General features: G+C 59.4%; 1 non-coding gene across 1 annotated transcript; it reads left to right on the top strand.

The window, feature by feature from the left end:
• The first annotated feature begins 12,814 nt into the window (after positions 1-12,814).
• On the top strand, positions 12,815-12,968 carry LOC146832769 (5.8S ribosomal RNA). The gene has a single exon (XR_014961754.1). It is a non-coding gene; the product is annotated as a 5.8S ribosomal RNA (ribosomal RNA).
• The last annotated feature ends 2,067 nt before the right edge of the window (positions 12,969-15,035 follow it).

Raw genomic sequence — 15,035 nt, 5'->3', positions numbered from 1 at the left:
AGGTCCCTGGCGGGGTGGGCACCCGCTAGGGATACGTATTCCTTACTAAAGCGGGGTAGGCACCCGCGATGGGACCAATACGCGGGGTGGGCTCCCACCTTTTAACCACGGCAATAAGCGGGGTGGGCACCCGCGACAGCACCAGTATGCGGGGTGGGCACCCGCTATCAGAAATAAAGCGCTCCTCGCGCTAAGGGCGAAGGGGAAAAGCGCTAAAGGCAAGTCCAGCGCTTCCAGGCACTGGAGGCTTCAGCGAAGCACCAAGGAAAGCGCTCCTCGACGCTGGGGTCCCAAACAAAGCGCTCCCAGCGCTACAAGTCAAACAAAAGGCACCTCCAGGTGTTTTTAGGGGAGAATATAAAAGTCCAGCGAAGTTCTCCCCTGCATGCAGCAAGGCAGGGGGGGGGCAAGGCTGGACCCAGAGCCAGCTCACTGGGCCTCCAGGCAGGGAGGTAGTCCAAGTGGCGGTCCTCTGGTCCAGCAACAGCAGCAGCCCCCCTCAGGCAGGATCCTGGAAGAGAACAAATTGTAAGGGGACACAGCCCCTTCTTATACACCTTTTCCCTTTGTTCTTGGTTCAGGGTGAGGGGAAAAACCAGTCGCAGCTGGTTGGGGAGCACCCTTGATGTGCTCAGCCCCTCACTCTATTCACTGGCAGGGCTAGGGTCATCAGTCGCACCACAGGGGGCGGAGCCAGCATTGTGTAGGGAGAGCCCTGCCCTATTCAGGTCCAAGGGGCACTCCTCCCCAGCCATCAGCATGCTAATCTCACACTCACCACTGGGGCAGACCCAACCAGACTCCTAGAGCCAGGCTCACCAGCCAGCTCCAGCCAATCACATGCCAGACACATTTTACACTAATATGCCAACTCCTAGAAGTGACACTTCCGCACATGACATAATCACGCATTATACATCATTGTGAAGCATTCAATCACACGAGTCCGCACATACCAAACTCGAGCCTGCACACCCCACGCATCAGGAACTACCAGGGACACATACATTCCCCATGCATTCCTATGGGAGGGCAGGCCTATCTCACCAAATGCACTCAGAGTGCACACGCACTTTACTCTGGGACACAGGGAAAGTGCGCAGAAACCAAAAAATCACTACCACCAGGTCACCAGTAAAAGCAAAAGGTTTAGGGGTGAACCTGCCAGAAGGGCCAAGTCCAACACAACCCCCTTCCAGCCAAAACGCAGGGCAGACCAATCACCACCGTGATGGACTTCCCCGCTTGGGGCGATAGAACACGGACGCGGGCCCGCAACTGCAGGGACACCCTCCTGTTCTACGGCACGGTGAACCCATGGGATTCCTTCTAAAACCACTGTCCGGACCAACTGGGCTACCCCACTGGTACTCCCAAGCTGTCCGCGGCCAAGACCAGGCCCTAGGCCATCCAGGTGCCACCGGTCCTTGCCTAATTCCCAGAGCGGGGGGTAGTAACCCCTGGCACATAGTAACCATTTTCCACTCTTCCTGTCTGCAGGACAGGGCTAGACTGCCACTGGTTCTCCAGCCTAGGGTCTACAACCTCAGGCGAACCAGGAGTCTCAGGGAAGGCTCTCCTCCCCCTACCTCTTCTTCTAGGGTTCCTCCACCTTCTGCGAGCGGTACCCCTAGAACGCCATTCCAACCCAGGGTTTAACCCCTCAGGTTGCACCGTGGTCAGAGGTGGGCTCTCCCACCCTCTGCACCTCTTCCAGAGTCCTGCTCCCTACCAACTGGGGCGGTACCTCTGGAAGAAGAACCGGTCAGGACACTGGTTACAGTCGTCCTACCTTTCAGGTCAGGCTGATCCTGAACCTCGCCTCCCAACCTCTGGTCTAGAACCTTTGGTGGAATAATTGCCTGGCACTCCAGGCCCTCTGGGGAATCACACGCCATCCCCCTGAGGCCGACACATGACCCATGTGTCGTGTGACTGTCTGTCTGGCGCAGATCTCCCGTCCCCTGTACACCTGACAGTGCGTGAAGATCCCCCAGAACAGAAGTGGCACCACCCGGGTCCCCCCAAGAAGATCTAGCCCAACTAGTCCCTGGTCCACTGGTGCATCCACTGGGAAACTCATCCCCCAATCACTCCTCACGCTGGGCTCCTGTACCATCCCTACCGGAGCTGTACTGCCAGACTCTAGAACCACAGGAGCTCTGTTTACAGGCGCTCCAGGTCCTCTACTCACTAGGAGATCTTCCTCAAATGGACTAACAGGACAGTCTAGGTCCCCAACCTGGTGTTCCCTCAAGAAACCATCCAAGTCCTACCGGCTCCAAACTTGAAGTCAGTCATCCCGTGCGGGGTGGGCTCCCGCCGTAGTGGAGGACGCGGCGCTTCCCTTCCGGGCCTCGGCCCCGCCCACCCAAAGGCTGCCGGGATTCCCTTCCGGGTCACCGCAGGCAGCGCGGCGGACCATGGATCCTGGCGGCCGCGGAAACTACGGGGTAGGCTCCCGATAATTACAGAAAGACCGCGGCCAGGTCCCTGGCGGGGTGGGCACCCGCTAGGGATACGTATTCCTTACTAAAGCGGGGTAGGCACCCGCAATGGGACCAATAAGCGGGGTGGGCTCCCGCCTTTAAACCACGGCAATAAGCGGGGTGGGCACCCGCGACAGCACCAGTATGCAGGGTGGGCACCCGCTATCAGAAATAAAGTGCTCCTGGCGCTGGAGGCTTCAGCGAAGCACCGAGGAAAGCGCTCCTCGACGCTGGGGTCCCAAACAAAGCGCTCCCAGCGCTACAAGTCAAACAAAAGGCACCTCCAGGCGTTTTTAGGGGAGAATATAAAAGTCCAGTGAAGTTCTCCCCTGCATGCAGCAAGGCAGGGGGGGGCAAGGCTGGACCCAGAGCCAGCTCACTGGGCCTCCAGGCAGGGAGGTAGTCCAAGTGGCGGTCCTCTGGTCCAGCAACAGCAGCAGCCCGCCTCAGGCAGGATCCTGGAAGAGAACAAATTGTAAGGGGACACAGCCCCTTCTTATACACCTTTTCCCTTTATTCTTGGTTCAGGGTGAGCTGGTTGGGGAGCACCCTTGAAGTGCTCAGCCCCTCACTCTATTCACTGGCAGGGCTAGGGTCATCAGTCGCACCACAGGGGGCAGAGCCAGCATTGTGTAGGGAGAGCCCTGCCCTATTCAGGTCCAAGGGGCACTCCTCCGCAGCCATCAGCATGCTAATCTCACACTCACCACTGGGGCAGACCCACCCAGACTCCTGGAGCCAGGCTCACCAGCCAGCTCCAGACAATCACACGCCAGACACATTTTACACTAATATGCCAACTCCTAGAAGTGGCACTTCCGCACATGACATAATCACGCATTATACATCATTGCAAAGCATTCAATCACACGAGTCCGCACATACCAAACTCGAGCCTGCACACCCCACGCATCAGGAACTACCAGGGACACATACATTCCCCATGCATTCCTATGGGAGGGCAGGCCTATCTCACCAAATGCACTCAGAGTGCACACGCACTTTACTCTGGGACACAGGGAAAGTGCGCAGAAACCAAAAAATCACTACCACCAGGTCACCAGTAAAAGCAAAAAGTTTAGGGGTGAACCTGCCAGAAGGGCCAAGTCCAACAGGTACGTGGGAGAGTCAGGTTCATAAGAAGGAGGATCTGTGCGTATAAAGGAAGTGGTGAGCAGGCTGTATTATGAGGCGTTACTTTAGTCCCTTCCTGAATATCAGAGTTAGAGGGGAACATAACCTACTTGGAGGCAAGGGTGGGAAATGAAGGGCATCAGCCCCGTAAGTATCACACAGGGAAAGGGGATCTTTGGGGTGCTGTAGGCTGGGTCAGGGTTCCCATGACTGAGGTCCCTCTGAAAGGGGCAGGGGGTGTGCTGGGTCCCAAAGTGGGGAGAGGGAGTAAGCTGCGAGAGGGATAGTTGGATGAATTAGACTAATAGTGTGCCCCAGGCATTGAAGAGAGGAATTTTGCATAGTCAACAGGCTTCCTCATATTATAAGGCCTCACCCACAGATTTTTCCCACTTACAGACCACTCCATGCCACGCCACCACTGGGAGCACCGATGGCACCCTACAGTGCAAAGTCAGCGTCCTTTTTGACAGCAGGAAAGCCAAGCTGGCAAAACAGGGTTGTACTTTGTGTCCTTTCTGGCATTTGAAGATGCTCAAGGCGCTAGCCGCCCACGAGTCAACATAGGGGAGTGCAGTGATGTCCTGCAGGATCACATGTATGTAGGATCAGTAGTGGGAAAGGGATGGATAGGCCAAGAGCATATGGTGCAGGTTGGCGGACGCAGATCGGCACCAGGGAGATCATTGGTTTGCATGGGTAGAAATGCAATTGAGTTGATCCGGTGTTTAGTAGGCCTGATGCAGGAAGTGAAAATGTAACATTTTTGAACCATGCATGCTGGGATACTGTTTGGGGGAATTCCAAAGCCTGTTCCAACTCTTTGTCATGTAGCACCCTCCATATGTCATCCTCTCACTTGGAACGCAGGGCAGCAAGTGAGGGCTGGGTGTGTTCTCTGAGCGTCTTGTAGATAAAGGTGATGAGATGCCTCCTGGTTTCCATCTGGAGAGCGTCTGGAGACCCATGGGGGTCGGGGGCTCATTGTCCACCGTGGACCAAAAAACTCAGAAAGTGTTGCGGAGTTGTCCGTACATGAGGAATTGAGCTGTGGGTACCCCGTATTCTACTCTGAGTTGGTTGAAGGTGAGCAGTTGTCCCTCTACAAAGAGGTCCCCTACCGTGGCTAGGGAATGCTCTCACCAGTGGTGTAAGTCTAGTGCAGTATATGTCCCAGGGGTGCCTGGAAGGTCTTGTAGTGGGAGCAAAGGGGCGTATGGTTCGACATAGCACGTGAGGAAGTGTACTCTGATCACTCAGAATTGGGCTATTGTTGTTTATATGGACCCCTAGGGGGAGGGTGCATGTTTAGGGAAAAAGGAGCAGGGGAAGAAAGGGGAGATGTGTGAAGCCGTACAGAAGTTGGGAAAGGATAACGATTTTTGATAGGGCTGCTTCCAGAAGCACACCCGGGGCTGCAGTGACAACAAGGCCCCCCTAATCGGTGATTGAGTGGGACAGTTGTATTTTGAAGTACTGGACTGTGATGCCTAGAGAACTGAGTATTGCCCCACCCAGTGACACTACTCGCAGAGAAACATCTAGACAAAGTGGGTAGACACTTGATTTGGCCCAGTTAATGTGGAGGCCTGCTACACCGCAAACTCCTTTAACATGGTATTAATGATAGAGAGATCCGATCGCATGTTGCGGAGGTAGAGCAACAACTCATCCACATAGACGGATACCATGTGCTGGCCATCAGCTAGGGGGATTACACATTCTTGCCCCTCCTTACGAAGGTAGACAGTGAGCATCTTCGTCCTCGTTGAGAAAAAGAGGAGGGACAAAGGGTAACCCTGTCTGGTCCCCCTTTCCCACTGGAAAGGCCAGTGAAATGAGCCTCTCAAGTTGTAGCCTGGAAGTGGGCTTTGTGTAAAGCAATTTTGTTTAATGTAGGACATGCATACCTCCATGAGGGTCAATACTCGGAACAGGTATTCCCACGTCAGTGTGTCGAATGCTTTTTTGAGGTCAAGGATCAAGCACGCTGCTCATGAGAAATGGGCTGAGACCTGGTCCTATACATAGAAAAGGCACCTGATTTTTTGGGAGTTATAATAACTAGACATGAAACCGTTCTGGTCAAGATGTATAAGTGTTGGGAGGGCCTGCACATACCTGCCTGCCTGCCTGCTAGGACATTGCTTAGTATTTTACAATCAGTGCAGAGGAAGTCCACACAAAAAAGCATCCACTACTAAATCACGTGGGGGGGTGTCCTATACTAGGGCTGGGCAAAGTTGGGGTAGCACCACTATGCGAAATAATGGAAAAAATGTGTGGAACACGAGCCCACGTCCTGCGGCCAGCCGAGGGTCCGTGTGCCCGGGACAGGGGTTCCTCGTGCCTGGGCAGGCTCCCCGATCTCCCTATAAACAACCGCAATGGACCGCACTCTGCTAGCCCCTCCTCCGGGTCGCCCCAAGGGAAGCTGGTACATGAAGTTCTTGAGTGGTTCACCCCAGTGGGTGCAAGTAAGTACTTGTTGAACTGATGATCTCTGATGGAGTTCTTGAGTGGTTCACCCCAGTGGGTGCAAGTAAGTACTTGTTGAACTGATGATCTCTAGACCCGATACATGTCCCGGGTTTAAAAATATCGCCCGAGACATGGCTCGGGTTTCGTGATAACTTCCCTCCTCAGTAGAGAAAATAGTTAGGGGTGGAAGAGAGGGCCGCCAAGCAACCGTCAAGGGCCTCAGTACCCGCACAGGCACGCAGGTGCGTCGTCCAGGAGCTCGTCAGCTCAAAGCTCGAGGGAGCCATTTCTATAAACAACCGCAATGGACCGCACTCCGCTAGCCCCTCCTCCGGGTCGCCCCAAGGGAAGCTGGTACATGAAGTTCTTGAGTGGTTCACCCCAGTGGGTGCAAGTAAGTACTTGTTGAACTGATGATCTCTGATGGAGTTCTTGAGTGGTTCACCCCAGTGGGTGCAAGTAAGTACTTGTTGAACTGATGATCTCTAGACCCGATACATGTCCCGGGTTTTAAAATATCGCCCGAGACATGGCTCGGGTTTCGGGATAACTTCCCTCCTCAGTAGAGAAAATAGTTAGGGGTGGAAGAGAGGGCCGCCAAGCAACCGTCAAGGGCCTCAGTGCCCGCACAGGCACGCAGGTGCGTCGTCCAGGAGCTCGTCAGCTCAAAGCTCGAGGGAGCCATTTCTATAAACAACCGCAATGGACCGCACTCCGCTAGCCCCTCCTCCGGGTCGCCCCAAGGGAAGCTGGTACATGAAGTTCTTGAGTGGTTCACCCCAGTGGGTGCAAGTAAGTACTTGTTGATCTGATGATCTCTGATGGAGTTCTTGAGTGGTTCACCCCAGTGGGTGCAAGTAAGTACTTGTTGAACTGATGATCTCTAGACCCGATACATGTCCCGGGTTTTAAAATATCACCCGAGACCCCGATCTCCCTAGCCTGGCAGGGTTGAGAAGCAGGATACGAGTAAAAATCCACAATACAGTACTTTAGTAATAGATAGTTTGCAAGATGTCTTTAAATTGCAAAAATATGTTGAAAACACAGTTTGTACGAGTTGGTAGCTTGGTCCGAGCCTACCGCGATGCTGAAAACAACAGAGTCTCTCAGTTCCAGTTGGCCGCGTCGGTACGGGCCAGCAACAGCGTGAACAGACTCGGTAACAGTACCTTTCTTATCACAGCTTACACGGAGGTGCGAGCCGGTCGTGGCGTCCGCCATGGTTGCGGTGTAAAGTGAAAGTGATGCAGGGCGCGGTGTCCTCTTAATGTGGTGCACGCAGCGGCTCGGGGACGATTTCCAGATGGCGTCGGTGAGACCAAGGCATGCGGTGCAGGGTGAGACGTTGCTCGATGCGGTGCTGGCAGGTTGCGATGCAAAGTGGAAGAGGCGCAGGGCGCGGTGTCCTCTCGATGCGGTGCAGGCAGCAGCTCGGTGATGATCGTCCAGACAGCATCTGTGAGACCAAGGCGTGCGGTGCAGGGTGAGACGAAGCTCGATGCAGTGCTGGCAGGTTGAAATGCAGGCGACAGCTGGTTGGCGGGAATTGGCGTTGGTCGGCCCGGACAGCTGTGCGGGACGAGGCGGTCATGGGTATTGTGCCAGAGGTGACCGTGTCGGTGAGGCCAGGCCAGCAAAGTGAAGCGAGGCGGTGTGGGCTGTGGTGTCCACAGGTTATGGTGCAAGCAGCGGCTCGGTGGCAGCGGCGTCGGTCGGCGTCATCGGTGAGACCAGGGTTGCGGTGCAAGATGTGGACGGTGTGGCCTGCGGTGCCTTCAGGACACAAGGCCAGCGATGGAGTCGGTTGCGGTTCCCTCTCCTCTGTGGCAACTGAAACAACGGTTCCAGGAGCGGTACCCAGAGGTTGGTGAAGTCTTTGCAGTCCCTGAGTCTTCTGAACAAGAGGCCAGCTCGATTTCAGGCCCTTGGAGATACTCAGCACAAGTAGAGAAAGTTCAGTCCAGTCCTTTCACTTTCCAAGACAGAAGCAGCAGCTGCAGGCCAACCCAACAAAGCAACAACACAGCAAAGGGGCAGTACTCCTCCTGGCAGCTCTTCGAGCTCTTCTTCTTGGCAGGTTCCTTGAATCCAGTGAGTTCTAAAGTCTTGGGGTTTGGGTCACAATATTTATACCAGCAAATCCTTTGTCCTCTGAAGGCAGAGGGACCTATGGGGAACAGGTAGCCTTGCAATAGTGAAAACCGAGGTAGGATGTAATTCACTATCAGCTCGTGCCACACACACCAGGGCATGTCCTACATTTCACATACAATGCACCCTGCCCACAGGGGTACCTTTGGCCTACCCTAGGGGTGACTAACATGTAGAAAAGGGAAGGTTTAGGGACTTGCAAGTGTGTGCACTTGCCAAGTCGACATGGCAGCCCCAGACTGCACACAGGCTCTGCAATGGCAGGCCAGAGTTATACTTTACGGGCTGCTTGCGTGGGTGGCACAATCCAGTGCTGCAGCCTACCAGCAGCATTTGATTTATAGGCCCTGGCACTCGCAGTGCACTTTACCAGGGACTGACACATAAATCAAAAAGGCCAATTATGGAAACACCAATTCATAACACATTTTATAATAGGAGCACTTGCACTTTACCACTGGACAGCAGTGAGGAAAGTGAACAGAATCAAAACCGGGAGGTCAGAAAGCAAAAACTCAGGGGAAACACGCCAAAAGATGTCAAGTCTAACAGTCTGTCTGCCTGGGACAAGGGTCCCTGGTGCAGAGCCCTGGAGCCCTGCAAGGGCAGGTGGGAGCCCTACCGCGAAGGCTCGGCTCGGGCGGGCAGATGGGCGTCCTTTCGGCCCCGGCCATCTGGTTACACCTTTTCCACCTCGGCCATCTGGTCGCACGCAATGCTTTCCAATGGGGCTACCAGATGGCTGGGCTGCCCTGGAAGTCCCGATGGGGGCTCATTTGCCTCTCCGATCCCAGCTAGGGCTCCAGGAGGTTGGGCGCCTCCGCGCCCTGGGTCCCCTTCATCACTCGGTGCACACGGGATACCAGAAAGAGGGGTAGCTTTCCTCCGGATTACTATGAGCAGGGTGTACGGTAACACCCCTCCTGGGCTGGCGGTTCTTTGCTGGTGAACAGATGGGCTATGCCCGGACAACACCTCCCCTCCGTCCATGGGCTCCCTCCTCCGGCCCACGGCATGGCAAAGTGCCCGGGACAGGCTCCATGGGTCCTGGGCAGTCTTCCCCCGGGCATCCGGGCCCGAGAGCTCCGGCGGTTCTCCCCATGCCTGAGGCCCAGCCGGGGCCCCCACGAAGGCTCGGCTCAGGGTGGGCGTCCTTTTGGTCCCAGCCATCTGGTCGCACCTTTCCCCTCGGCCATCTGGTCGCACGCAATGCTTTTCAATGGGACGACCAGATGGTCGGGCTGCCCTGGATGTCCCGATGAGGGGCTCATTTGCCTCCCAGATCCCAGCCAGGGCTCCAGGAGGTCGAGCACCTCCACGCCCTGGGTCCCCTCCGTCACTCGGTGCGCACGGGTTACCAGAAAGAGGGGTAGCTTTCATCCAGATTACTAGGGGCAGGGTATGCCAGAACACCCCTCCCAGGCTGGCGGATCTCAGCTTGGGACCAGATGGGCTGGGCCCGGACATCACCTCCCCAGAGTCCAGGGCTCCCACCTCTGGCCCGCCGCAAGGCAAAGTGCCTGGGAAGGGCTCCATCGGGCCTGACCGGTCCTCCCTTGGGCGACCAGGCCCGAGAGCTCCTGTGGGCTCCCTGTGCCTGAGGCCCAGCTGAGGTCTCCAAGCCCCCGGGACGTGGAGCCCCCAAGCCCTACAAGGGCAGGCGGGACCCCTACTGTGAAGGCTTGGGGCGGGTAGATGGCAGTCCTTTCAGTCCCAGCCATATGGTCGCACCTTTCCCCTCGGCCATCTGGATGCACGCAATGCTTTCCAATGGGGCGACCAGATGGACGGGCTGCCGTGGAAGTCCCGATGAGGGCTCATTTGCCTCGCCGATCCCAGCCAGGGCTCCAGGAGCTTGGGCGTGGCAATGCCTATGGTCCCCTGAGTCTTGCGGTGCACACGGGTTACCAGAAAGGGGGGTAGCCTTCCTCCAGATTACTAGGGACAGGGTACTCCAGAACCCCTCTCATCCTAGTGGTCCTTAGCCAGCAGCTGGCCGGGCCAGGATGCCATCCCAGCCCAGTGTCCATCCCCGGGCCTGCCGCATGGTAGGCTGTCGTGGATAGGGTCCTGTGGGCACGGGGAGCCTCCCTCTGCTTGGGTGGTTTCAGGGGCTCCCAGGGGCCCCAGGGAGGGTGACCTCCCCACCCGAGGCTCTGTCCTCGGTCCTGCTGCGTGGCAGGGTGCCGGTCCCACGGGCCCAGGGAGGCTTCCCTTTCGCTTCCGTGACCGGGAGCCCTGGCTGGGTCCATGGGCCCCACGTCAGGTGCTTCAGCCCTGGACCCCATTCCCCGGCCTGCCGCCCCGCCAAAGGCCCGAGAAGGGGTTCCGTTGTGCCCGGCGAGCCTCCCCCTGCTTTGCTGGGTTCAGGGGCTCTCAGGGGCCCTGGGGAGGGTGGCCTCCCCACCCCGGGCTCTCTCCTTGGTCCTGCCGCATGGCAGGGTGCCCGGGATAGTGTCCGGCTTCCCCTGGGCTTCTGGGCCTGGGAGCCCCGGCTGAGTCCAGAGACCCGCTGGGCCCCGCCGGGCCCCTGCTCCGGCCCTGGGTCCCCGCACCCGGCCTGCCGCTCTGCTGCTCTGCCAAAGGCCCGGGGAGCCTACCCTTGCTTGGCTGGGTTCAGGAGCTCTGGCTGGGGCCCCAGGCAGGGCGGCCTCCCTACCCCGGGCTCTGTCCTCAGTCCTGCTGCGTGGCAGGGTGGCCAGGATAGTGTCTGGTGGGCCCGGGGAGGCTTCCCCTGCGCCTCTGGGCCTGGGAGCCCCGGCTGAGTCCAGGGGCCCCGCCAGGCCCCAGGTCGGGTGCTCCGGCCCTGGGCCCCGCACCCGGCCTGCCGCTCTTCCAAAGGCCTGGGACGGGGTTCAGTTGTGCCTGGGGAGCCTTCCCTTGCTTGGCTGGGTTCAGTAGCTCTGGCTAGGGCCCCTGAGGCCCCCGGGGAGGGCGGCCTCCCCACCCCAGGCTCCGTCCTCAGTCCTGCTGTGTGGCAGGGTGCCCAGGAAGGTGTTCCGACGGGTCCCGGGAGGCTTCCCCTGCGCCTTTGGGCCTGGGAGCCCCGGCAGGGTCCAGGGGCCTGCTGGGCCCTGGGTCAGGTGCTCAGGCCCTGGGCCCCGTCCCCCTGCCTGCCGCTCTGCCAAAGTCCCGGGACAAGATTCCGTTGTGCCCGGGGACCCTTCCCTTGCTTGGCTGGGTTCACAAGTCTGGCCAGGGCCCCTGAGGGCCCCAGGGAGGGTGGCCTCCCCACCCCGAGCTGTGTCCTTGGTCCTGCCATGTGGCAGGGTGCCCGGGATGGGGTCCTGCGGGCCCAGGGAGGCTTCCCCTGCACCTCTGGGCCCGGGAGCCCCTGCTGGGTCCATGGGCCCACCGGGCCCCGGGTTGAGTGCTCCGGCCCTGGGCCCCATTACCCAGCCTGACGCTTCACCAAGGGCCCAGGACGGGGGTCCGTCGGTCCCATGCAGGCCTCCCCTGCTTGTCAAGGTGTCCGCGGGCCCCAGGTCGTAGGGCCCGTCAGGTCCCCATCGCAGCCTCCATGGCTGGGGCCCAGATGGGTCCCCCGGGCCTCCAGTCCCCCATGCCCGGGCACCCGCTCACTCTTTTGTTGGCGCTCAGAGCGACCAGATGGCTTCCCTTTCGAGCCCGGCCATCTGGTCGCAACTTTCCCTCAGCCATCTGGTCACACCTATCCCCTCGGCCATCTGGTTGCACGCAGTGCTTTCCAATGGGGCGACCAGATAGCCGGGCTTCCCTGGAATTCCCGATGAGGGCTCATTTGCCTCCCCGATCCCAGCGAGGGCCCCAGGAGGTTGGGCACATTCGCGCCTTGGGTCCCCTCTGTAACCTGTGTGCACGGATTTCAAGAAAGGGGGGTAATTTTCCTCCAGATTAATAGGGGGAGGGTCAGTCAGAACTCCATGAGGTTTGGCGAGTCCGAAACAGGGGAAGGCAGAACCCGGGCCTGCCTGCCGGGGCTCCTAGGTGCCCGGGTACGTACCTGCCTCCCAGCCCCTTCCCGATGGTCCTATTTCTCCGAGCCTACTCAGTCAGACCTCTGTGAGGTCTGGCGATTCTGAGACAGGGTAAGGCAGCACCTGGACCCACCCGCCGGGGTCCCCAGGGGCCCGGGTCTGCACCTGCCTCTCAGCCCCTTCCTTATGGGCCTTCCCTCTGAGCCTGCTAGCCCCGGGAGTAGGCAGGGATGCGAAGCCAGCATCCCCCGCGCAGGGCAGCCTGCTAGGGGATGCCCTTGCCGTGCTCTGATCGATTTGGGTGCTCTCGGTCCATTTAGGGATGGACTGCTTGGCCAGCCTCAGCTATTGTTTCAAGCAAGGAGCTTCCACACCACATGGACCATCTGACTTGAGGGCCTGCTGCCTGGGGGGAGGCCCTTCACCCTACCCAGCAGAGCGAATGCCAAGCGGCCCCGGCAGCTCATGCAGTCTGACTCCCAGAGGGGAAGCCTTGAACGGGGCGCCCGGGCTGCCTCGCCGCGTGGGCGGTGGATGGATGGCGTCGCCTTCCTCCTGCCTCTCCTGTACGTGGGTGAGCGTTTTTGATAAGTTGCCTGTGACTCTTGGCAGTGGATCACTCGGCTCGCGCGTCATTGAAGAACGCAGCTAGCTGCGAGAATTAGTGTGAATTGCAGGACACATTGATCATCGACACTTCAAATGCACCTTGCGGCCCCGGGTTCCTCCCGGGGCTACGCCTGTTTGAGGGTCGCTTGATCATCAATCGCCCTGGGGCATCCCTCTGCCCCCCACAAGATCAGACCCCTCGATCACCTGCGGCAGGGTCCCTCACTGGGTCCTGCCGCGGAGGTATGCTGCCGGCGCGCCTAGCCCGAGAAGGGGTCTGGTGACCATTCCGACCCGGGCCCGTCCGGGGCTCCTGGCTGCGTGCCGCACATGGCTGTTTGTGGTATCCCACGGACTGCCCCCGCCCACGTGCCTCGGGCACCCACTTCCGTGGCCGGCTTCCTGGGGAGTGCGAACCCCCTCCAGATCCGATCCGTTCCGTCAAGGGCCTGGCCTCCCCCGGCAGCTCCCCCGACGCTTTTTTCCGACTATGACCTCAGATCAGACATGGCGACCCACTGAAATTAAGCATATTACTAAGCGGAGGAAAATAAACTAACTAGGATTCCCCCAGAAACGGCGAGTGAAGTGGAAAGAGCCCAGCGCCGAATCCCCACCCGGCGACGGGCGCGGGAAATGTGGCATACAGAAGACCGACTCCCTGACGTTGCTCAGGGGGCCCAAGTTCTTCTGATCGAGGCCCAACCCATGGACGGTGTTAGGCTAGTAGTGGCCCCCGGCACGCCGGGATCGGATCTTCTAAGAGTCGGGTTGCTTGGGAATGCAGCCCAAAGCGGGTGGTAAACTCCATCTAAGGCTAAATACGGGCACAAAACCGATAGCCAACAAGTACCGTAAGGGAAAGTTGAAAAGAACTTTGAAGAGAGAGTTCAAGAGGGCGTGAAGCCATCGAGAGGTAAACGGGTGGGTTCCTTGCAGTCCGCCCAGATGATTCAATACGGCGAGAAGGTCAGTGGCCCGGGATTTCCGGATCCCGTCCGCGGGACCGGCGCTCTGGCCCTACCCGGCCCCCAGAGGGTGCATTTCCTCCGCGGTGGTGCACCACGACCGGCTCCGGGTCGGCTGGGAAGCTTCAGGGTGGTTTCAGGGCCGTGTGGCTTCAGGGCTGTAACACCCTCCACTCTGGTGGAGGGTGTTACAGCCTCCTGGCAGCATCTTCGCTGAGTCCGTGGGCTGAGGGAGATTCGACCGCCTCTGTGCCCTCCCGCAGGCACCCGTTCCTGGCCGCCCCTCGGGGCGTGCTGGAGCGGGGAAGGGGAGGACGTGGCCCCCTGCTCCCGGCGCGACTGTCGACTGGGGCGGACTGTTCTCAGTGCACCCCGACTGCATCGTGCCGCCGGGCAGGGAGGTCCACGCCGGGTGCCTGGGGTCTGCGCCGATGTCGGTTACCCACCCGACCCGTGAGAAGATGGCCCTGCTGGCCAGGTAACCAGATGGCCGGCCGGGCTAACTCCTACTTTTGTCCTTCCCCAGGATTCTGTAAGCCCCCATGTAGGCCGGCGGGGAGAAGACGTGGCCTGGGCTTAACCCTCCTTGGTTCCAGCAGGAGGTCCGGGTGCTGGGGACGGGGGTCCCCCGGGGCCTGGGAAGGCTCTTCCTGGTCTGGCTAGGGCTCAGAAGCTTGGGACCGAGCCAGAGGGCTTGATTTTCATCCGGCGGGAGCACCACATCCTGCAAGCCAGGCGAGTGTCCGAGAACTGGGTACGGGAATCCACCGGGGCCCGGGGAGGCTCTCCCCAGCCTGGCTAGGGTTCAGAAGTTGGGACCGGGCTCGGGGCTTGTGCTCTGTCTGGCAGGTCCTGGGGTGTCGGAGCCCCTTGTCCTGCAAGCCAGCCTGGGGTCCGGGTGCTGGGGACGGAGGTTCACTGGGGCCCGGGGAGGCTCTTCCTGGTCTGGCTAGGGTTCGGAAGCTGGGACTGGACCCGGGGCTTGTGCTCCATCCGGCGGGTTCCGGGGTGCAGGAACCCCCTGTCCTGCAAGGCAGCCGAGGGTCCGGGCGCTGGGCACGGGGGTCCACCAGGGACAGGGGAGGCTCTCCCCGGCCTGGCTAGGGTTCGGAAACTAAGACCGGGCCCGGGCCCCCTGTCCTGCAAGCCAGCCGAGGGTCCGGGCGCTGGGGATGGGGTCCACCAGGGCCTGGGGAGGCTCTCCCCGGCCTGGCTAGGGCTCAGAAGCTTGGGACCGGGCCCGG

This window comes from Triturus cristatus, chromosome 5_1 (genome assembly GCF_964204655.1).
Source record: "Triturus cristatus chromosome 5_1, aTriCri1.1, whole genome shotgun sequence".
Taxonomy (NCBI): Eukaryota; Metazoa; Chordata; class Amphibia; order Caudata; family Salamandridae; genus Triturus; species Triturus cristatus.
This window is presented reverse-complemented; position numbering and strand designations above follow the sequence as displayed.